General features: G+C 28.3%; 1 long non-coding RNA gene across 1 annotated transcript; it reads left to right on the top strand.

The window, feature by feature from the left end:
* The first annotated feature begins 3589 nt into the window (after positions 1-3589).
* Positions 3590-9542, top strand: LOC142331102 (uncharacterized). The gene is made up of 3 exons (XR_012757888.1): positions 3590-3662; positions 4744-4964; positions 9406-9542. It is a non-coding gene; the product is annotated as an uncharacterized LOC142331102 (long non-coding RNA).
* Positions 9543-10517: the final 975 nt, after the last annotated feature.

The raw sequence follows: 10517 nt of genomic DNA, 5'->3' as shown, positions 1-10517 counted from the left end.
GTATGTTTACTTTTTAAGTGCAGTATATTTATTTCTAAAATGTTTATACTTTATGTAATCTTAATAATACTAATTGAAGCTTCGTACGTTTTCAGCAAAATAACTGATCTTTCTTCATTTTCTAAGCCCATACTAAGGTAATTGAACAATACATTTACCTTGAAGTACATCAAGAAAATATTTAGTACCTGGTTTGGTTGTTGCCAAAATTTTGAAAACATTTTAATGATAAATAAATAAAATGACTACTTACTATTATTATCTGATATGTTAGTCAAACTGTAATTTGAACGTCATGTATTCAAAAATCTTCAGTTGAAGCTATACACAGACTTGAGTCCTGTAGAAATAAACTCTCTTATTCCAGAATTAAAAAGATATAAACTAATGCCTAACGAGCGGCCTAATAGTCAATGTAAATTAGAATTCATTTGCTCTTGCAGTTTAAATCAGTACCATTTCATTACACTGATTTACATGCCTTAAATGCAATGCTACTGAAAAGCTGATAAAAAAAAAAAAAATTCGTATCAAGGCTTAACAATGAAATCTCCTTACCTTGATACTATATGTATTCCCACCCCTGCTTGTTCACTAACCTGGGTGGTTTAAATAAAATAAGTAAGGTTGAAAATTGCTATTATCCAGGTTAAGGTTACCTTAGCCCTTAGGTATTTCTTTCATATCAAAGGAACCGCTGTTGACTAAAAGAGTAATCCCTAGTGTCTCTTTCTTGATCTAATATTGGGTGTTGTTTTAAACATTGTTCAACATCTCAAACTTTATACAGACTAACTTCTATTGAACAAGATCAACATGATCGTATGCGTAGCATTTTGTGTGAAATCTTGGAAATACTATTTACTTCTCTACCATCTTGCGTGGTTGTTCAGTAACACAATGCTCAATCTTTTTTTTTTATTCTGATTAGTAGTTTGGTTTGTAATTAACATTTTCACATTCACATCCATGTATGGTTACTACTCACAACACTGAGTATGTATGTGTTATGGTTATGAAAGTCTGATGAGTTGGTGTTTAAGATGTCGTAAATGATCTACAAATTGTAGTTCTGCTTTCAAAATCATGTGTGATAAACTTAACATCATGAAGTTTGTACAAGGAGGGTCCAAAACAACTCACAAAGCAGCATGAACAAATGCCCTTGGAAAACTGACCAAAATTTGACCTGCTATGATAATGTAGTGATGTTGCTTTATTGGACAGAATCACTGGTAACAAAATACGGGTCAACCATTTCAAGCCAAAGAGAAAACAGCATAATATGGGATAAAAATAACACAGTTATCTACCAGAAAAAATTAAAAAGGGAGTCATACGGAAGAAAATTGATAGAACCTTTTTGAGAATTATTAAATCTAGTACTTGAACATTATCAGGAAAGGGACTTTGAAAAGTAGTGCAAAAGTAGTGGAAAGGAAGTAGTGCATGCATAGCTTGCACTAGTACAAAAAATACGTATACAAAAACCATGTTATTTACAAAAAACATTTTTTTTATTAAGCCATAAAGAAATGTAGTGTTGGCAACTCATGCAGTGCTGGAAAAAGTGCAATAAAAATCAATTGGGACTATAATGAAAAAAGAATTTTTTTATATTTAATGAAATTAAGTTTTTAGCTCCATTGTGGAAATTATTCACTCACCTTTGTGTATAAATCTTACAAGTATTTTTGAATAGCTGTGTCTAATATAGAGTATACTTTTGTATTAATTTCCGGATAAAAAATTCATTGTTTTACTTATTAAAGCAAGCAAACTGAGCAAGGTTCCTTGACAAAATTATAATTTAGAACGCTTAAATACTTGAAATCTGAATGAATTTCCAGCAAGTAAAACAAAATGATCCAGAATAAGAAGTGAGTCACTAAAAATTTACGTATATCAATAATTATGGTAGCATATATGGTTATCTGGGTTCAAGCTTCGAGTACCACCTGGAAGCCATGTTTGAAACAAATGTCTTTCAAAAACAAAGGTTAATACATAAGGCAAAAGAGCTTACAAATTTAGGATCATTACTAGTTACTATACATTAATAATAAAAATCATATTCCTATTATAACCCTATATCACTGGGCTACATTTTGGGTAACCCTATTATAATAATTAAATTTTATTCTGTTTATATTTCCATTCTGTTGTGTCCTAATTACTCTAAATGCCCTAAATACCCTAAATGCTCTATCCTAATTACTAACAATGTGTTTTTTTCTGTTTGCCATTTAGATCATCTGCTATGAATCACAATAATAGTAATGAGACCAATAGTTTCATGACGCATTTATCATTACTGTCAGTTGCCAAATTAAATGAAGACGGTTATTTATATTTTGATTTTGAAGAAACCAGCAGAACTGAAGACGATTTAAATGTAAGTTGGTAATTTTTTTTTAATTTCATACGTACATTTTTTTTATAAGCATATTAATTATTATTAAATGATCACTTGTAAGAAGAGCTGAAGACATTTATTTAAATTTATTTATAATGGAGTGTTTGTGTAATTTTTCTTGATACATTTTATAATAAGTTCTAATGAAGTGATTTTTTTTTAGAAATATACGTGAATGAAATTTCATGCATATTTAAGTATTAAATAGTATCATTATCATACTTATTTTTATTTTAGTAGTTTCTGTTACACTCATTTATATAGGCAGATAGTATTTCTTCTGATACAACATCTCTATTGTTTATTTTCCATATTCGTGGTGTATAAATATGTTTAGATGTAATAATTTTTAGGTTATCATTAGTTGTTAATTGTTCATTGTATATTTGCTTAATACTCCAAACAAAGACTCTTGTATCTTTGAATAGTTCAAAACTTTGTTTAGTTTAATTTATGAATTCAAATCTTATTATCTGGTGTGGACAGGATTTTCTCAATCTTGGAAGTGGTACACTCTGTCTAATAGATAATCAATTGCTGCAAATAACAGAAATTCTGAAATGCTTTTGTCTGTTCTGTTTTGTATTAATTTCATGTATCTGTAAAGTCAGATTCAAAATATTTGATGTTTAACAAAATTTGCTTAATTTAAGAGAATTTATTTTTTTTTGCGATTATGAAAAAATATTTTTTTAATTAATAATATTTTTTGAAAATTAAAAAAAATGAATTGCACACTTATGCTAACAATATCCAATGTTGCAATGTATATCTATACAGATGTCGTAAACCCCACCTGCTGTTCTTTTGTGTTTTGATGTACGTGAGGATTGTGTAAGTCATTCATGCAAGAAGTGTGGCCAGAGAATTGGATCTTGCATTTACGGATTATGTTGATAAATTTTCAGTGTGTTTTGTAGGTTCCTTGTTCAGAGTTTACAGTAATCATCAGAATTCTTTCAACATAAAAAGCAGTAAATACCAATATGATTGGCATATGTGTGGATTTTAATCACTGAAGTACCATTTTGTAAATTATTACTTGATTAGTACCATAATCAGACAAATTATTATTTTGCATTGTGTAGTTCCTCATAAATTGATGAAGACTCTTATCACTAATATTTTAATGTGTTATTAATTCATTAATATAACAATTTTAATATTGTTCTGTTACAGGACAATGTTGACCAACGTGCAAAAAGATCACATAAATCTCGTCAAGATCGTAATAAAAAACATAAAGGTAGATATTTAGATTGGTTTTCTTACACTAGCATTGCAGCTTGTGTTTAAAGATTATAATTCTTTTTTCTTTAGAGACAATTGCTTTATCCGCATTTGGTATTATACATTTCTGGTAAAGAAATATTGAGAGTGTACTGTTTAATGTAATAGGTACAAGGACATACAAAAGCATTTAATACATTATGAAAACCTAAATGTTCAGGTTAATTAAGTGGAGAGGGGATCTTAAGTTATATAGAAAGATAAGAAAATCTTTATTATATACTTTTATGGAAAATGGGGACTACTCTTGAAATGACTTTTGTACATTGGATTTATTTGAATAAATTTTTTTTTTTTGATGTTAACAGCTGATTAGTTTTCTATCATTATTTCAGTTAAGTGTAGAAAAAAAATAAATGAATAATTTTTTCCAATATTATTAATATACTAAGGTGTACATTTAAAAATGTACACCATATTTAAAGAAAAATAATGTCCTATATTTAATGCGATTAGTTATAAATATTACAATTATCTATGCAAACAATATTTAAATGAAATTTTTTCATAAGATATGTGTGTTTAACTTATCCACCATTTTTACAAAGCAATCCTTTACCCTCTTTTTCTTATTCTGTGCAACCTTTTGGTGAATACCACTTCCAATTTCTCATAATTCATGAGTTGTGCTGGCTTTCAGTTTTTTAATGGTGTGTTTGTGAGTTTTATGTGGGTGTAGAAGTCATTAATACATGATGTGAGTTGGAGCTCCAGTAGCAATGATTCTGACTATTAATGTAACCACTCAAATGAAATCAACACTTAATGCTCTCCTGAACAAATAAGGTGATTCTAGTCGTATCCATAATATGAGCTCTAATTTTATTATGTTATAAAATTGAGCTGTAATATACAGAATATATCAGAAACCTGAGTTTAATATGAGTTATATTAAAAATTACATTATTTGTTTAAATCATATAAAAGGAATTTTATCTTCTAAGAATGAATACCTCATAAAAAATATAATGGATAAATTACCAGTGTTTTTATAACTTTTGGAGAAAATTCATTAACATAAGTTTTTTTTTTTATAGATAAACCGTATTCTAGAACTTCAAAAAAGTCTTCAAAAAAGTCCTCAAAAAATGCTGGCCAATCTGTACAAACAAATACATTTTATCTTTGCCCTAAAAAGTTTCCAAGTACTAACAGTGAAGATGATTTTATATTTAAAAAACCTCAAGTACCACCAAAAAGAATCATCAGAAAAAAGAAAAATAGGAAGGAGTAAGAATATACTAGGAGTATGACTAAAGTAAGTAATATGTTAGTTGAATATTTATAAATAAAGTTAATAGCCGAAGCAGGTACTAATAACTGTATGCATTATATTAATACTACTTGACTGTGCACAAATAATGGGATCTTATGTCTAAAAAAAATCAATTTTCATTGTACTATGGTTTTATTACCTTGTAATCTTCCTCTGTTGAATGCAATTTGTTGCACAATTTTCAGTTCAAGATTAAAAAAGGTAGTGCTAATTAAAAAACAAGTGAGGGTTAAAAATAAAAGAACTCATTTGTTTAAATATATCTTAAATTTGCTTAAAAATTTTTTGTTTCTTTCAAAATATTACAGTTTTTCTTACTGTCAAGAATTAAATCCATCTGAATATTTAGGTCCCCTCAAAATAAGGTTGTTTGTTTTTCTTTCAAATCTTCATTTAATAAATCTTTATTCTTGAATTGGTTCTTTCATAAATTAATATTTTTGTTGGAATTGGTATATAATGGCTGTACGTTCTTGTACAAGTACTGCTGGTGGTTAATGGATAGGTCTTCAGGAATAATATGCTCAGGCTTTCCTTTTGGATGTTTAGTACAAATTCTGAAATTATGGCCTTCCAAAACAGCATATTTTCGATACGCCACGGGTCACTGTCAGCACTAACTCTAAAATAGTGAGTAATTGTAATTTTCAACAATAATTGGTAAATTTGTGATAGGAACATGTACCAATTATGCTAGGATACTCTCTTGAATTTTCCCCGTGGTACTGCTAAAGTGTATCCGCCTGCTGATGTTTGTACAACACAATGCACTAATGCATTTCTGTTAAATCAGCCGTAATATACCATCAGATGCAATTCCGTTATGACCGGCAAGGAGAAATTTAAAAAAAAAATGTCTTATTTCTCCCCGTTTTATTTGCTAGTTAAGGTATCGTAAGATTTTACTGTTTTTGTTTCGGCTTTGTGAGTTGTGGGTTTGTCCATCTTTAATTTTTTTTTGCCAGACAATTATGAGCATAATATATTTGCATAGTATTCGTTTAACACATTTTAGAAAAATCATATGGTTTCATTCTTACTGTAAAGGCACTGCTGTTTGCCACACCTGTTAGAAACTATATTTTCCCATCGGTGTCTTCATTACCACAGAAACGATTGTTGATATTTCCTGTAACCTTCGGTGTTCGTGGCACCGAAGTATCATGGTTGGCAATACTTTTTTAAATGATTGCTTTATCGCATATCATACAAAACAAGCCATTCAAAACAAGCTACTAAATCATTAAGACTAGCATTTATTTAGTCATATTATTTTGCTATATATTATTGTTTAATTGATACAAAATATAACAAACAACTCGTTTGGAAAGACCAAAAATCAAGCTACTCAATGGTTAACAACGACTCTACTTAGAGGAACATTACTCATTATCTCATTGTAGGGGATCAAAAGTTTTTCCAAGCCACTAGGACCGACAGTTTTCAAGATATTTGAGATTTTTAAACAGAAAATTGAGATCCGATTGTAAATTGACAACAATATTTTTCACAATCTTAAGTCTCTATTCATCATAAATGGATTGTGTACACATGCACACACAAAAGTATTTATTTATTATTTATATTAATTATTTGTCATAAAAAAAGAAGAAAACAAAGACTTTCTTATCTTTTAAGAAAGTATTATTTTCTTTATTTATTTATTTTAAACTTATTATTAATATATTAATTAACAATTTTTTTCGTGGCTTATGTAGAACAAATTTCGCATTCTCAACGTGGCAGATGGTATGGCCATCAGGATTAACAGTTTTGATTTCTGAAAAAAGTAAAACATGCAATTGTAGCCTGCACAATATGATGAAATATAGTTTATGGTAAAAGAATAAATGATGAAAAAAGTGTAAAAATGACGTGAAAGAGTAAAAATTAGTTTGTGCTCAACAAAGCGGTATTACAGATTATGTTAGTGCATAGTTTTAACATATCATAAGAAGCTTAACTATAAATAACTCTCGTTTGTCATTTACTTTTCTTTTTTTAACTTTTGTTTTCTTCTTTTTTTTCAGTTTTAAGTAAAGATTTCATCAAATATAACTAGAAAAATTAACCCTTATAAATTTTTAAAATCATCAAAATAATTAAAGTCTGTGGCTTCTTCTTCTTCTACTACTATTGCTACTAATGGATAACATATTATAATTAGAGAAAAGGCTAAGTGCACTAGGCCTACGTGGGATAGCACTATAAAAAAAACGCGCCAAATGCTGTACCTCAAAGGTGGTGTGGAAACCAGCTACCAAAATAGCTACACAAATAGACATAACACAATAAATTTTTGTACTTCATATAAAGATGAGTAAGATGGTGAAGATGATTCTGGTAATAATGTTAGAAATAGAGTTCTTTCCAGAAAATTTATTCACTTAGGCTGTTATCATACATTATTGTAAAATCATCACTCAGTGCATGGATTAACTTCGATGATATTGTGATTTGTAATAAATATTTTACTGTGTATTTTTCTGATGAAATTGCTTTTTTATTTATTTATTTATTTATTTATAAAATAATCATTGTGTAAACATTTTTTGAATGTAGGGCCAAAATGCAGAGGGAATCACCGTTTCACAACGGTACTGGGGTATCATTTATGATAAAAAGAATTTTCAAATGCGATATGATAAAGTAACATACAAAAATAGGCTGTCAGGTCATTGACTGATGCGCATAAATATGAATGAAATAGACTGATATAAATTAATGTGTAGATTTATCCATAAGTTTATTTTTATGAATGTGCTATTGTTTGTATCCTTAAAAAATAACAATGTCTACTCCTTGTTTTTGTGTAACACAATATAATACTAAGTTTTAACAAGAATCTTTTGCTTTTATTGCCTTTTTTATAAATTACCAAACCATTTGAAGAATTTTTCCATCAATATATTTTAAATACAATTGAAAGATTTTTTTTACAGGAGCAATTCTAACATTGAATAAGAACAAGTAAAAATCAGGTTTTGTTTTTTAACTATTATTCTTCAATAAGTATTATCTAAAAATTCATAGACAGAATTGCTCCTGTAAAAAAATGAATTTTTATGATAATAGTTATTGAAGAATTATAGTTAAAAAACAAAACCTGAATGTTACCCGATCTTGTTAAATGTTAGTTTTGCAAGTAAGTGTTCAAAATAATTTTCAGCACTGTCTCAATTGTGAATTATACGAGAAACGTAATGAGAGATCTGGCGATCTGGCAACACTGTATCTACCGGTTTGTGCTAGACCGGTTTGTTCATCCCTTCCACGTGCTCAGTACGAGTTTCAACTTCCTAACACATTATTTTTGACAGCGCCATCGGTGAAGTTGTGTTTTGTTGTGTCTGTATCAACTTACAGATATAAACCCCCTTGTTTTAGCCTTCTAGGGTATTATATGCCTTACTTGCCTGCTGGTTATCCACTGTAATAATTAGTTTATTTCTATAAATTTATATGTTTAATAAATCATTTTCCAATTCGTGTAAAACTAAAATTCAGCACCTTCACTTTTATAAATATATATGATTATAATTTGTAATTTAATTGGTACCTGTCACCTTGCTGTAAATCGTTCTGCACCTCCCACTCACATATATAATTTCTTTCTAATTGTTTCATATAATTGTTGAAAAAGTACCTCTTTATGGATTACTGAATAGAATAATACGATTATTTTTTTTGTATAATCCTGCAGATAAATATAACTTCAATATTGAATTTAATATTTGTATTATTTAATACTCGTTTCACTTGGATTGTCATTGATCACAATTTGATTCCATTTGCTATTCATCAGTAACTTTTAATTTACAAAATTTCCATTTAAAAATTATAAATCATTTTATCAAACATGCTTTTCTGCATCTTTGTTTCAATAGAATAATTTATAGAGCTTTTTTAATTCCTACCTGAAATGGCTTTATTATGCTGTGTTAATGCATTCTTAAGAAAATTTTAAAAGGGGTAATTAAGAGGTCTGGATAGTAATGCAAACATCTGCACTAGTACAAAAGGGGAAAAAATAAATATTGGAAGTTTATAAATAAATTCATTATGATTAAAAACTCATTATGATTTATTCCTATCAAAGATCTAATTTTTTTAAGTATCAAAAGTAATAGAAATTTACCCCAAAGTTATACGTGTTCAAATCTATAATATTTTTCTTTTGATATTATAAGACAATAAAAATCTTCTGGAAAACAAATATATTCCTCTAGGTCAATGTTCTAATTGGGTTTAATTTTTAGGATTAAAGTTTTTTAAATTATGTAATTGTAAAAAGGGGGGTTATGTGTATATATATTGTATAAATGCATATATATTAGGGGTTATATATAAATGTTAAAATTAGAAATAAGTGTATCATAGTATTTATAAATGCGATATTTATTATTTTACTTTCTCTTTTCAGCTCATCACTTCACTTCAGTGGCTGAACTCCTCCATTCTACATATAAATAATCTTTATTTATTAATATATACATTTTATTTATTTATATACTTTATATAAATATATATATATATATTTTGTTTTTAATTAGACCATATAAAAATACATTTTTTAGTTCAAATTGTTTTTATAATATTCTATTTGAAATATTAATGATCCGGTTTTTAAAATTACCCTTTTTTATAAATTATTTATATTTTATTCGTTTCATTTACAAAATCAATCTTGTTCAAGAAATTAAAAACGCAAGTAAAGATATAGTGGCAATTTATTTTATTTTTTATTTTACCTTTTACATATTTTAAAATTGTGAGGGAAATAAAGTGATTGATGAATTTTTCACTTCATGCTGCTTCCTATATCTTCAACCGATTTTTTTCAGCCGCTTGATGGATTTGATCTTTGGATTAGCTGTGGTGATAAATGCAATGCTGTGTAGCCAAATGGTAAAATATTAAGGTACTACTAATTCTTTACTACATTATATATATTTATATTTCATGATAATATTAATAATATTTATTAAGACTCCATTCATTTATGTAATGTTTAGCTTCAGTTAGATCAACCAAATAATGGAGCTCCTTGCTCTGTGACTTCAACCAACCATTATCACTTAACTTGTACAGAGACCAGGGTCAGACCATTAGTCCATCCGGGCTAGTCTAGTGGTTAACTCATCATTGCAAATATCTGGATACTAGATTTTGGATACCGGTGATGTTTGTGGTTGGGTTTCAATTAACCGCAGTAGTATGAAAACCTTACATCCTGGATCACTAATACATTAAAGAACGAATAGTGCAATATATGAAGTCCTTTTTCACAAGATAGGCAGCCAAGCAAGTGTCTGTTTACTACAAAAAGCAGTCCAAAACCCGAATCTGTTTTTTTTCACTAATCGATTTCAATAAAATGATCTAGTATGTAAGTAACTTATTCAAATACATTAAAGAAGATTGATCCAGTATGTAAGGTCTCTTTTCACGGAGAGCACTGCCACTTTTCAGTTAAATTCTCACCACGCAAGCGTCTATCTACTACAAAAAGCACACCAAACATGACTGTTTTTC

Source organism: Lycorma delicatula, chromosome 10, assembly GCF_047948215.1.
Source record: "Lycorma delicatula isolate Av1 chromosome 10, ASM4794821v1, whole genome shotgun sequence".
Lineage (NCBI taxonomy): Eukaryota > Metazoa > Arthropoda > Insecta > Hemiptera > Fulgoridae > Lycorma > Lycorma delicatula.
The sequence above is the reverse complement of the archived record's forward strand: the minus strand, read 5'-3'. Positions and strand labels throughout refer to the sequence as shown.